This window comes from Durio zibethinus, chromosome 6 (genome assembly GCF_047325235.1).
Source record: "Durio zibethinus cultivar Kanyao isolate XHJ-2024 chromosome 6, ASM4732523v1, whole genome shotgun sequence".
NCBI classification, from domain to species: domain Eukaryota; kingdom Viridiplantae; phylum Streptophyta; class Magnoliopsida; order Malvales; family Malvaceae; genus Durio; species Durio zibethinus.
This window is the reverse complement of record NC_143167.1, coordinates 19114490-19129287: the sequence shown is the minus strand read 5'-3', so window position 1 is coordinate 19129287 and position 14798 is coordinate 19114490.

The following is a 14798-nucleotide window of genomic DNA, read 5'->3' as shown; positions in this document are numbered from 1 at the left end:
TCTTTTTTGAATGCTAATAAATTATTATTAATTTATTCTGAATAAGCTTGTATGAACTAGAACAATTGTTTTATAACTAAACAAAAGGTCAGAATGATTTTGAATAGATAATTGTTTTAATAGTTTTAACCATTTGAACTGATTTGTAAACAAATTTATTTTTTAAATTTCTTACTTATTAATTTTTAAAATATTATTAAATTAGTATTATTTTAATCAGAATAAGCTTGTACGAACAAAACAATTGTTTTACGACAAAAGAAAATGTCATAACGATTTAAAATAGAAAATCATTCATAACATCGTAACTATTTTAACTGGTTCAACAATTAGATTTATTTTTTAATTTTCTTGGTTATTAAGTTTCGAAATATTATTAAATTAATATTATTTTATTCTAAATAAAATAGCATGAACAAAACCAATTGTTTAATGACAAAATAAAAAGGTTATAACAATTTGAAATAGATAATTATTCAAATAGTCAAAACTATTTGAAATGGTTTGGTAAACAAATTTACTTTTTAAATCTCTTACTAATTAATTTTCTAAATACTAATAAATTAGTATTATTTTATTTTGAACAAACTTATCTTAACAAAAACAATTGTTTTATGACAAAACAAAAAGTAATAATGATTTGAAATAAATAATTGTTCAAATAGTTATAATTATTTGAACTGGTTTGGTAAATAGAATTATTTTCTAAATCTCTTATAATTTTTTGAAGTATTAATAAATTAGTTTTAATAGTAAATGTATTATTTTATTAATAACTAATATTTAAATGAACATTTAAAGATTTGTTAATATTATTAATAAAGTAGCAGTATCGATTAGTACTTATTAAATAGTTTATTGTTATCAATTAATATTATCCATATTATAGTATAATTTGAATAATATTAATAATAAAGCTTATCATTATTAAATAAGATAATCATTTAATTAATATTTTAAATTATTATTAAATATTAATTAATTATTTTAAACATTAAATTTTAATAATTATAATTAATAATTATCTTATTAATAGTTATTATTTAAAGTAATAATTATATCAATAACATTTAATATAATAAATTTATTAACGATAATTTGGATGATTTATATATATTAATTTAAATATTAATATTATTAATATTATAATAATTATTATTCAAATTAGGATATAAATAGAATAATTAGTATTATTTTTAATCGAATAAGCTTTTATGATTACTGATAATTGTTTAATGACAAAATAAAGATTTTAATGATTTAAGATTGATAACTGTTCGAATAGTCATAATTATTTGAATTAGTTCAGTAAATAGATTTATTTTTTAAATCTCTTATTAATTTTTGAAATATTAATAAATTAGTATTATTTTATTTCAAATAAGCTTGTATGATCAAAAACAATTATTTTATGACAATTCAAAAGGTCATAATGATTTGAAATATCAATTGATTTAGAAAACAGATTTATTTTTTAAAATTTTTGACAATTCAAAAGGTTATAATGATTTGAAATATCAATTGATTCAGTAAACAAATTTTTTTAAAATTTCTTATTAATTTAAAAAATATTAATAAACTAGTATTATTTTATTTCTTCTAGGCTATTTATAAATATATAAATAATTAATTATACAAGTATAATTTTTTTAATGATACTAATATAATATCATTAGTTCATACAAGTTTATTAAATTATAAATGAATAGTTTAAGATTTGAAAAAATAAATTTGTTTACCAAACAAGTTTAAAAAGTTATGACTATTTGATCAACTATTTTTATAAAATCATTATGACGTTTTGTTTTGACATAAAACAATTGTTTCAATTCATAAAAGCTTATCCAAAATAAAAAGAATTTAATAAGCAAGAGTTAAAAAAATAAATTTATTTATTGAGCAAATTCAGATAGTTATAACTATTTGAACAATTGTCTATTTAAAATCATTATGATGTTTTGTCATAAAATAATTGTTTTAGTTCATACAAGCTTATTCAAAATAAAATAATTCTAATTTATTAATATTTCAAAAATTAATAAGTAAGCGATTTAAAAAGTGAATCTATTTGCGAAATTAGTTCAAATAATTATGGTACTAATTATAACTATTATTATACTTAATTTATAAATAATTAATTTAAAGTAATTATAATTATACATTATAACATTAAATATAATATATTTATAAATTATAATATGTATAATCAATTAAACATATAAATTGTATAATTGTTTAATGATATATAATTATAATTTTAATTAATATAAGAAATTGATATTATAATAAATATCAATTTTTAATTATAATAATAAAATTTTATTATAACTTAAATTTAAGTTAATTAATATATAATAATAATAAATATTATATTATATATATTATTATTTATTGTATTAAAATTAATACAAATTATAAAAATAGTATAAACTAGTTGGTATTATAAATTATTATTTTATGAGTCAAATTTGATTTTATTATACGAATATAAATATTATTATTCATAATTCTAATTATGAAAAGTATAACAAATAATTGCTATAATATTTATACTAATTATAATAACAATTAGATTATTATAAATAATAATTCTATAAAAAATATTAGTTATGATATTAAATTATAATTTAATTTGTTATTAAATATTATAAATTAATATTTCTAATAATTGTTTAAATATAACTATATAATAAAACATTCAAAAATAATTAGAATTATATAATTTGTTATAATAAAAAAAATTTAATACTATATTTTAAAATTAATAAAATTTTAATATTATTAATAAAGAAATCACTTAGTAAGTATATAGTTATTTATTAATATTATAATAAAATAGAATTAATGAGTAATTGTTCTCCTCAAAAATTATAAATAATAATTGTATTCATTATTTATTTTACCATTTGATTAATTAAATTAGTATTATTTCTAAGTTTAAATTATTTATTTTATTATTTTATAAAATTGAATAATTTTCATAATTATTTAGTAATAATTATTAACTATTTATAATTTATTAATTAATGATTATAATCTATTCATATTTAACAATAAATATATTATATTTTAATAATAATTATAATAAATTGTATTATTATATAAATTAAAACTATTATAATTATAGTAAATTATTAATCAAATAATTAATAATAAATTTAATAATAATTGTTATATATTTTTAAATTTATAATAAATATTATTATATTAGCAATAAAATTAATTAAAAAATACCTAAAAGTCAATTATTTTCCTTGTCACTGTTTCTTTTCAAGTATTGTAAGAACAAATTATTGCTATTAAATTTCAAAAAAGGCTCCAACTTCCAAATTTATATATAGAAGGCCCACAAGTGACCAAATAGTAAGATAATCCCTAAAGTAAATTTATAAGTATGACAAGAAGCTTGGATTGACAAAATCTTTCTATAAACCAAAGCCTACATCAAATACTTGTAGCAAACCAAGTTGAAATAGTCATGATTATTTGAATAATTAACTATTTCAACTTATTTGACCTGTTGTTTAGTGATAAAACAATTGCTTCAGTTCAAATAAGCTTTTTTGAAATAAAATAATACTAATTTAGTAATATTCAAAAATTAATGAGTAAGAGAATTAAAATTTAATCCTTTTACTAAATATGTTCAAATACTTATGATTATATGAATAATTATTTTAGCCTTGAACTGATTAAAAGTTTTGAATTGATAAAACAAAAATTTGCCTAACTTAAATCAAATTCTTTTAATCTCAAATTGAACATTTTTTCAGCTTTCTATCTTGCCAAAACTCATTTAGGAACTAAAATAAACAAATTCTGGAAACAAAACAGGTTTATGGCATGTTTGGGATAGAAGGGATTAATCCCCTCCCTTACCCGATCAATCCTCTGGCCAAAAAGATTGATCCATTTTTCTTCTAGTAGCCAAACTTCTACAAATTTATCAAGAACCAATTGATCCCTTATCAAGATTCAAAAAATAATTTGATTAGATAATAACAATTTAAAAAAGCTTTATTATATTTGGAAATGTTTAACTTATTAATTAAATATATTACTAATATTTGAATAAATAAAATAGGTATAAGTTTATAAAAATTAAAATAAATAATTATTATCAATTCTTTATAATAAATAAATATTTAATTATATAATTTTATAATAATTAGAACTCTGTTTTAATATATAATCAACTATTTGTATATTAGTAATAATCGATATTAACAAATAATTTTAAAAAATAATAAGAAAATAGATAATTATTTATCTATTAATTTGCTATTTAAATTAAATATTATTTAAATATTCTATTTATTTTAATATTTAATATTAATTAATTAAATTGATTATATTAATTAATATAATTATTAATTAAGTTTAATATAATAAAGGATAAATTAATTAAAGAGAAAATTAATATATTTCTATTTTCAAAATAATAATTAAATAAACTAATATAAATAATTGTAATTAATTATTTATAATAATTAATATATTATTAATATTATCTTATATATTAATAAAGTAATCTAATTAAAAAGTATTAACTAAAAATGAATTAAGATTAATAAATATAATTAAATATTTATATTTTAATTAATTATGAATAATAATTAAAATATTCATAATTATCTATTATGAATAATAATTTAAAATTAATCTATCTATTATTATAATATTAAGGATTTACTTATTCTTATTAAATTAATTTATTAATATTAATATTAATTATTTAATAAATATAATACAATAAATATAATATATAAATAGATATTTATATTCAGTTAATATTATACAAATAATAAATTAAAATACAATTTATTAATTATTCATATTTTAGTAATTAGTTTAAAATAATTTATTTTAAATTATTAAATTATGATTAGTAAATTGATATGAAGTATAGAATTGATTTATTAATTGATATTTAATAATTATTTTTTATAGAACACCTTAAGTGCAAACTGAACATGACCTTAACCAGAACCTACTTTGATACCAACTATCATGGGCCTGGGACTTATGCCAACACTCTGTGGAGTATTAGGTTAGAATATTAAATAATTTAATAGATTGTAATGATATTATTTTGATTTATTATTTTGAAAATATAGTTTTTTATGCTTTTAACTATTAATCATTAAATTAGTTATGAAAAGTAAATTTTACATATATAATTATTTTATTATAATTAAGTTAATAATTACTTTTTATTAATAGTAAAATATTAACATTATTTTATTAAAAATAAATTATTAATTAAAATATTAATTATTAATATTTCAAACATTAATAAGTAGGAGATCTAATATTATTATAATTATTAATAAGTTATTATAATGTATTAGTTTTGATAATATTATTAATACGATAATAATAAATATTTATTATAATTATTATATATATTAAAACATATTTAAAATAATAATAATTTTATATTTTACATATTAATAATGTTATAATAGTTTAATAGATATAATAATGATAAACTATATTATTATCTTAATTATTATTAATTATAACATTATTATTATTATCTTAATAATAACAATTAAAGTTATTAATTATTTTTTAGAATATTAATTAAACTATTTTAATTAAACTACTAATTAATAATATTATTATTAAGTTATAATAATCTCTATTTTAAAATTAGTTTTAAATATATTTAAAAAATTTATTATATAGTATTATTATATAATTTAGTATTTTACAAATAATTATATTAATGTATATATATTAAATAAATATATTATTTTAATAATAAATTTTTTGCTTAACTTATATGCTTAATAGTTAATAATAATAATTACTAAGAATAATATTTAATTCAAGAGATCATTCATGGAAAGCTGAAGAGAAGAGGCATGATATTGGAAAAGATGCTTCAAGAGCCAAGAAGTGTGAGAGGGGTTTGTAATGGAAGAGTATGGGATTACAAAGATTGTGGAGTGTGGAGAGGAAATGAACATTTCAAGGCTGATTTGAAGGATTTAAATTATAATTAGTGCTTATATTTTTGTTAATTATCAAAATATAATTGATTTCAAACCATAAATAATTATTATAAATATTAAGAAATTATATTCAAATTAATAATAATTTGAATTATTGGTGAGTGAATTATTACATATTGTATATGGTAATTAAACTCAATTATAATTTAATTAAATATTATTAAATATGAAAATGGTTGTATGGCTGATTTGAAGGTTTAATATTTTATTAATACTATTTGAAACAATATTGTATTTGTTAGCTTTATAGGTTGGATGGTGATCCAAGAGGGGGAGTGAATTGGATTTCTCCAAATTCTTCCCAAACAAATGATTTCAATATAGTTGAATGGAAATTAAAACAATAAGCACTTTTAATGAAAATATAATGCAAACAATAACAATTAATGAATCTAAAATCAAATATAAACAGCAATAAATTGTAAGGAGATAAGGATAGAGAAATCAAACATAATGATTTATAGAGGTTCGATTTTTCTCCACAAGGCACCTACATCCTCTCTTCTTGGTTGTCCACACCAAGGCTTCAATCCACTATTCTTGAATTGAAAATACAACTTATCTTTTTCTTTCTAGGGCTTAAGATAAAAACCTCTACCCTTTGTAGTATTTTACCCAATCTCACTACAAAGCTCTCAAGAGGATACCTCACCTCTTGTTCTCTTCCACCCTTGTATATCAAAGGTAATTTTGCAAACAAAGGAACAACCTCTCTAAGGCTAAGTGTTTGCTAAGCTTAAGTACAAGAAAATAATGAATGAACAACAAATAAAAATTGGATATAAAAAATACAAAGATATGGACTTTGAAGCTCTAAAAACTCTTAATTCTTTGAGAAAATGAAAATGTGGCTTATTGGCTCTTACTCTCTTGATTCATCAATCTTCTTGGTGTGTTAAAGTGCCCAATTTATAGAGAAATTGAAGAAGTAGCCATTGGGAAAGCTTGGAGTGAAGAAATGCCCGTTGGAATGATGAAAAAATAGCCGTTTGAGTGCCCACGCCCAGAACCGATCAATCCCTTCCATGAGGAGATCGATTGGTTCATGTTTTAGACCAATTTGCGTCTAAAAATCATGACCCGATTGATCCTTTCCATGAGGGGATCGATCCTGTCAGCTGCTGGGTGTTTGTTTCCTATTTTATACTCTACTAACTAATTTGACCATAACTTGAGTTATACAAATCGAAATTACAAACCGTTTGAAGATTTGGAAACTAGACTTAAAGGCTTTTTATCCATAAAACGTCATCACCTAATTCACTTTGTACGAATTATAGTGAATTTTCAAATTTACACCTTGTGCAGTTTTTCTGACAACTGCAGAGTGTCTAGCAAAAATTCAAAATCTTTTCTTAGAAAATTTAGATTTAGATTTTGTTTGATCCATTAGAAAGTAGACTCAAATAGCTTTTCAACCATATAAATTTCAAATATTAAGACTTTGTGAATTAATACAAAAAAATAAAACAATTTCAATGTTGGAAAACTTTGTTCTTGTAAAATAGCTTTCTTAAGTTAATCTATTTCTCAAAACCAATATTATCAAAATTGTATTAAGTCCAAAATGAATAAGTTCACTTTAAAAACAATAATTGGACTTTCATTTAAGCTCAAATAAATAACCTTTAAAGATAGAATCGGTTTGAGAAATATGACACCAAGAAAGGTTTGTTTAAACTTTGAAAATCATATTATTTATTTAGTACCAAATATAAAACTTAAGAACATGTACTAAATAAATCCTTTTTCAAAATCTTGATCAAGTTTATTTAGCTTTAATGTTTTGTCATTTCAAAATAAGGATCAATTCAAGGCTACCAGTCTCCCCCTTTTTGATATGACAAAACTTAAATATAAATTTGCTTGATGAAGAACTTTCTTTGAAACATTTAAGATTTAGAAAGACATTTTGGAAAACTCCCCCTTAATTAATGCATGACAAAACTCCCCCTCAATTTGTGCATCCTAATCCAATGGCAAAACTCCCCCTCATTTTATGCATCCTAATCCAACACAACTCAACAAACATATGTTAGAGCATATATAACAATTAAGCATGCATAAACATATGTATATCAAGCACAAGCAAATTTGTCTATATGATATTTCTCCCCCTTTTTGTCATAGTAAAAAGGCATGAGCATATTAATAAGCAAATAAACACAAAGAGGCATCATTAACAAATATATTCATGAAACATTTCATCTCTTTTTTGTTTATGCTCTTTATACCAAATGTTTAAGCTCCTATATCAATTGCAATAAGCATACAAGAAAAAATATCTCTAAACTTTCTCCCCTTTTTTGTCATTTCAAAAGAAAGAGAGATCAATTCAAGGCATAAGATAAAATGCTTGATACCAATAATATCAAGAGTATTTTGAATGCATGTAATCAAGTATAATATGTATAATGAAGTTCACATACATGTATTCAAGCACAAAGCATAAGTGTATCCAATCTTAGCATTTTAGCACAAGTCATCAAATTTTCTACATGAAATTTATGAGCCAAAGGATAATAAAGGATATGCAACCTACTCATAAATCATGTTATCATAAGATGTGCTTAGAATCTAAAATATCAATAGCAATTAAGCATAAATTCAAGCACATGCATACAATCTCATACCAATTATTATGGATACCAATTGTTAAAGATATGTTATCATAGAGCATACCGATTGTTATCACAAAACAAATCAAGCAAAATTGTATTATAAGATTTCTTCTCATTTTTAAAATAAGGATTAATCAATATAAGGCACACACAATTTTGCATAAGAGGTACAAGCTATATCATGGATAGGCACATAAATAAGCATCTATGAAAGTTAAAAAATCTTTAGCAATTTTAATACCAGTTGTTACCAATTCTTACCAATTTTATTCAACAACTTTCATTGAGCACACATATTTCAAGCATATGAAAGATTCATTCAATACATGCATAAAATGATAGTAATAATCTTTCATAAGCTATCTTATCCAAACAAGAACCAAAAGCTCATATGTGTATATAATAAATCATAAGTACTAATGAGCAATGAGGTTCAATTATCATCATATCATAACAAAGATTATTCAAGCAATTTCCAAACATGATGAGCACATATGCTATAGCAAAGAAATAATGAAAGCATAATTGTTCAATTATAATCCAAATTATTTCAATGCATAACAATGTACTTAATCTAAGCATATGAAAGTAATCAAACATATATTTATTTCAAACAAAATCACACTAGCATATGCAAGAACATTTCAAAACATGTATAGCAATATACCAAAAAAAATGCAAACCTTTAGACACAATATGGTACATGCTATCTCAATGGACTCAATCAATGAACATGTTCAAAGAAATCAATCTATTTAACTCATATCCATGTCCAAAGATTCAAATGAATATTCATGCAATTAAAACTATTAATCAAAGCAATCAAGAACTAGGCATGAATATTAATGAAGGTGAATTAATCAATCCAAGCTTTAAAAAAAATATTAAGACAAATTTTATCAAATAGCTTGGTGATTAATTTGTGCAATGTATTCATATTTTCAACCACAAAATCATATATTTGCACATATTAAAGCAAGCATGTATATGTATTCAAACTCATACATCATATTCATAAAGTTGATACATTTACCTCCATCCATGTCAAGCTTTGTTGTTGTGCTCATTTGGCTTTGAATTCTCCAATCCACTTCATTTGAGCAAAACTAGGCTTGATTGATGATGATGACATGCTTTGCTTGCTATACTTGAAATTCCAAAAATGTAGGCTCATTCATGCTCATTTGAAGTTCTCCTAGCATAGACTTAGAAAAATTTCTTGACAAAGGATTTTCATTAGAAGCACCAAGAAAATCAATTGATAAAAATTATACCAATTGTTAGAAAACAATTTCATATTCTAAGTCATTATAAGCAAAAGAAAATTTATTCACTAAGCACAAGTTGCCAATTGCAAGGGAGATATATACTTAAGCTAGAGGCCATATATCAAGTTAAGCATCAAATATCACAATATTGGCATCAAAGCTAAAGTCCTCATGTAATGTGCAAAATCAAAGTTTTTAGATCAATCATGAACACAAAATAGACATATTCAATATTCATATATATTCAGTAAATCACTAAAGAATATGCCAAAATAAATTTTAGGTTATATGAAAACTAAAAACTCAAGGAAGACATATTTATCATCAAAAAGATATTCAAGAAAATTTTAGCACAAAAGCATAAATATGTCTACACAAATTATAGGCCATAATCAACAATGACTTAAGCTAAAAATAAGCATCATAATAAATTCATTTACTTAAGTCATGTTGCAACCATGTCAAGTCAAGAAAAATCACATTTATCATATATGCACACACTTGACAAGAATAATAGATGAACCAATCACACATATCATTTACAAGCAAGTAGTTCATCATATTCAAAATCACAAATCAAGAGATATATCAATTGAGCACAAGATCCAAAATATTTCACAAAATTAATGAATCAATTTAGCATAAGAGCAAGTATATAAAAAATATTTTAAAAATCAAGAGATAAAAAATTTAAGTATTTTCAAATCATAAGCATTAAGGTCAAGTTGAACCAATCATCATATGAGTACATATCTTGACAAAAAACATAGATGAACAAAGAATCAATATATATCACTTAAGCACATAATGTTCATCAATTCATCAACACAAGAGAAGAAATAAATCTTGAATTAATAAGGATAAAGAATTAAAGCATATTTCAAGACTATTTCATAAGAAATCAAAAGATGAACAATCAAACAACAATATTTATAATTTAAGCATAAGATGTTCATAAATTCATAAATCAAGAGTTATAACAATTTAGAATATAACAATCAAGTTTAAATAATATTTCACAAGATCCAAGCACTATAAACAAATTGAGCAATTTTTAAACATCATGGTCATTCATGCTAAAATCATTCCAACAAATATATTTATGCAAAATAAATGCATGTTTAATTCAAGCTCACATTTTCTCAAGTAAAATCAGTATATTCAAGATATATCAATAAAGCATATACCAATATCCATTAAGCATCCTAGGTCTAACAAGAATAGGCAACCAAATTTTTCATAATCAATCAAGCATCCAAATTTTATCAAGAATAGGTAACCAAATTCAAATTCTCTTCAAATAAAAGTTTAGAGGTTGCCCATCTCCATTGTGTGTCTAGAGTATTCAATCTTCAATCTCACATTGTAGCTCTTTGCTCTAGCACACCTACAAGAGACAATCTCATTTGATTTTTGGTACCCAAATTGCTTTGGGTCCTTGAGAGTTAGTCACCAAGTCTCTTATTCTTTTTGGAACCCATACTTACCTAATTCTAAATGAGACTTTTCTTCTAATAGGACAAGTATGTGTAGTATGACCATGAAAATTACAAAAATTACATTTAATCATTTTAGTATTAAATGAATTCTTTCAAAGATTTTGTTTTTCATTCATCAAATCATCAAATTTATTTTTCAAATCAAAATTTCCTTTTTCTAAAAATTCATTTCTACTTAGAGAGGTTTTTAAATCTATTTTCAACTTTTCATTTTCTTTTTCTAAAACATTTTTTGCATTCATCAAAAGATCATTTTCAACTTTCAATTTTGAAATCATTTTCTTATGTTTCAAATGCATATTTTCAAACTCAATTACTAAATATTGTAAGCATCTTGTAACTCATCAAAAGTATAAGAGTTTGAATCACAAGAGTTAGAGGTTACCTTTGGTTCCTCAATAGCCATGAGACATGTTGGATGTCGGTTGGAAATTTGTCTTTCATGTAGCTCATCCAACTTTCTCCATATCTCATTTGAGGTTGAGCATTTTGAGACCAAGTTGTAGTTGTAATCATCTAAAGCTCCATAGATAATGCACTTGGCCTTTGCATCATCCATCACTTACCTCATATAGTTTGCATCATTTAAAGGAGTTCCAAGCCCTCTTTCTATCATTAACCAAGCTTCAAAATCTTGGGCCATTGTGAACATCTTCATCCTCTTTTTTCATTCAAAAAATTCAAATTTATCAACCATAAGAGCTTTGAGGACTTTCTCACCATCTTGGAACCAAAATTGAGCCATAAGATCTTTTCTCAAGGTGGTTAAACCTACAAAAAGAGACCAAAGCTCAGATACCAATTGTTAGCTTTATAGGTTAGGTGGTGATCCAAGAAGGAGGGTGAATTGGATTTCTCCAAATTCTTCCCAAACAAATGATTTCAATATAGTTGAATGGAAATTAAAACAATAAGCACTTTTGATGAAAATATAATGCAAACAATAACAATTAATGAATCTAAAATCAAATATAAACAACAATAAATTGTAAGGAGATAAGGATAGAGAAATTAAACATAATGATTTATAAAGGTTCGATCTTTCTCCACAAGACACCTACATCCTCTCTTTTTGGTTGTCCACACCAAGGCTTCAATCAACTATTCTTGAATTAAAAATACAACCTATCTTTTTCTTTCTAAGGCTTAAGATAGAAGCCTCTACCCTTTGTAGTATTTTACCTAATCTCACTACAAAGCTCTCAAGAGGATACCTCACCTCTTGTTCTCTTCCACCCTTGTATATCAAAGGTAATTTTGCAGACAATAGAACAACATCTCTAAGGCTAAATGTTTGCTAAGTTTAAGTACAAGAAAATGATGAATGAACAACAAATAAAAATTGGATACAATAAATACAAAGATATGGACTTTGAAGCTCTAAAAACTCTTGATTCTTTGAGAAAATGAAAATGTGGCTTGTTGGCTCTTGCTCTCTTGATTTATCAATCTTCTTGGTGTATTTGAGTGCCCAATTTATAGAGAAATTGAAGAAGTAGTCGTTGGGAAAGCTTAGAGTGAAGAAATGCCCGTTGGAATGATGAAAAAAATAGCCGTTGGAGTGCCCACGCCTAGAACCGATCGATCCCTTCCATGAGGGGATCAATTGATTCATGTTTTGAACCAATTTGCGTCTGAAAATCATGACCCGATTGATCATTTCCATGAGGGGATCGATCCTGTCAACTGCTGGGTGGTTGTTTCCTGTTTTGTACTCTACTAACTAATTTGACCATAACTTGAGTTATACAAATCTAAATTACAAACTGTTTGAAGATTTGAAAACTAGACCTAAAGAGCTTTCTATCCATATAATTTCATCACCTAATTCACTGTGTACGAATTATAGTGAATTTTCAAAATTATGCCTTGTGCAGTTTTTCTGACAACTGCAGAGTGTCTAGTAAAAATTCAAAATCTTTTCTTAAAAAATTTGGATTTTGATTTTGTTTAGTCCATTAGAAAGTAGACTCAAATAGATTTCCAACCATATAAAATTCAAATATTAAGACTTTGTGAATTAATATAGAAAAATAAAACAATTTCAATGTTGGAAAACTTTGTTCTTGTAAAACAGTTTTCTTAAGTTAGTTTATTTCTCAAAACCAATATTATCAAAATTGCATTAAGTCCAAAATGAATAAGTTCACTTTAAAAACAACAATTGGACTTTCATTTAAGCTCAAATAAATAATCTTTAAAGATAGATTTGGTTTGAGAAATATGACACCAAGAAAAGTTTGTTTAAACTTTGAAAATCATATTATTTATTTAGTACCAAAATATAAAACTTAAGAACATGTACTAAATAAATCATTTTCCAAAATCTTGATCAAGTTTATTTAGCTTTAATGTTTTGTCATTTCAAAATAAGGATCAATTTAAGGCTAACAGTATTATTGTTTTAAATAATATTAATAAATCTATTTTAATCAATAATTATTAATTAGATTAAAATGGCCATAATTTAAAATGATAAATATTTTAATTATTTTAAATTAAATTAAAATTATTTAATTTTTATTTTAATATTTAAATATTAATTAGATTCAATTAATAAATATATAATTTTTTTAATTTTATTTAATAAATAAGCTATGAATTAGAATAATAATTATCGAAAATAATTATTTAAATAATTATTAAAATAAAAAATTAAAATATTTTGAGATTGATTTTATTAATTTTTTCAAGTAATTATTCAAATCAATAAATATATATTTGAATAAATAGTTAAAACAATATACTACAATATTATAATAATTAGAATATTCGAATAATTATTTGATTATAAATTAGTATTATTTACCAAACAAATTTAAATAATTATGGCCACTTGAATAATTATTGATTTGGAATTGCTATAATCTTTTGGTTTGTCATATAATGATTTTATTTGTTCATATAAGCTTACTTCGAATAAAATAATATAAATTTATTAATATTAAGACATTAATAAGTAAAAGAGTTAAAAAATAAATCTATTTATCAAAAAAATTCAAATCGTTATGACTATTTGAATAATTATTTATTTCAAATTCTTATGACTTTTTTGTTTTGTCATAAAACACTTGTTTCATCCATACGAGCTTATTCGGATTAAAATAATATTGATTTATTAATATTTCAACAATTAATAAGTAAAAGATTTTTAAAAAAATAAGTTTACCAAACAAGTTTAAATAGTCATGACTATTTGAATAATTATCTACTTCAAATCATTGTAAAATTTTATTTTGTAATAAAACAATTGTTTCAATTCATGTTAGCTTATTTGAACAAAATACTTATTAAATATTATAGTATAAATTATAATATTATAATATTACAATAACTTTAATTTTATATATTCCATAATAATATATTATTATCATACTATAAACAATTGTT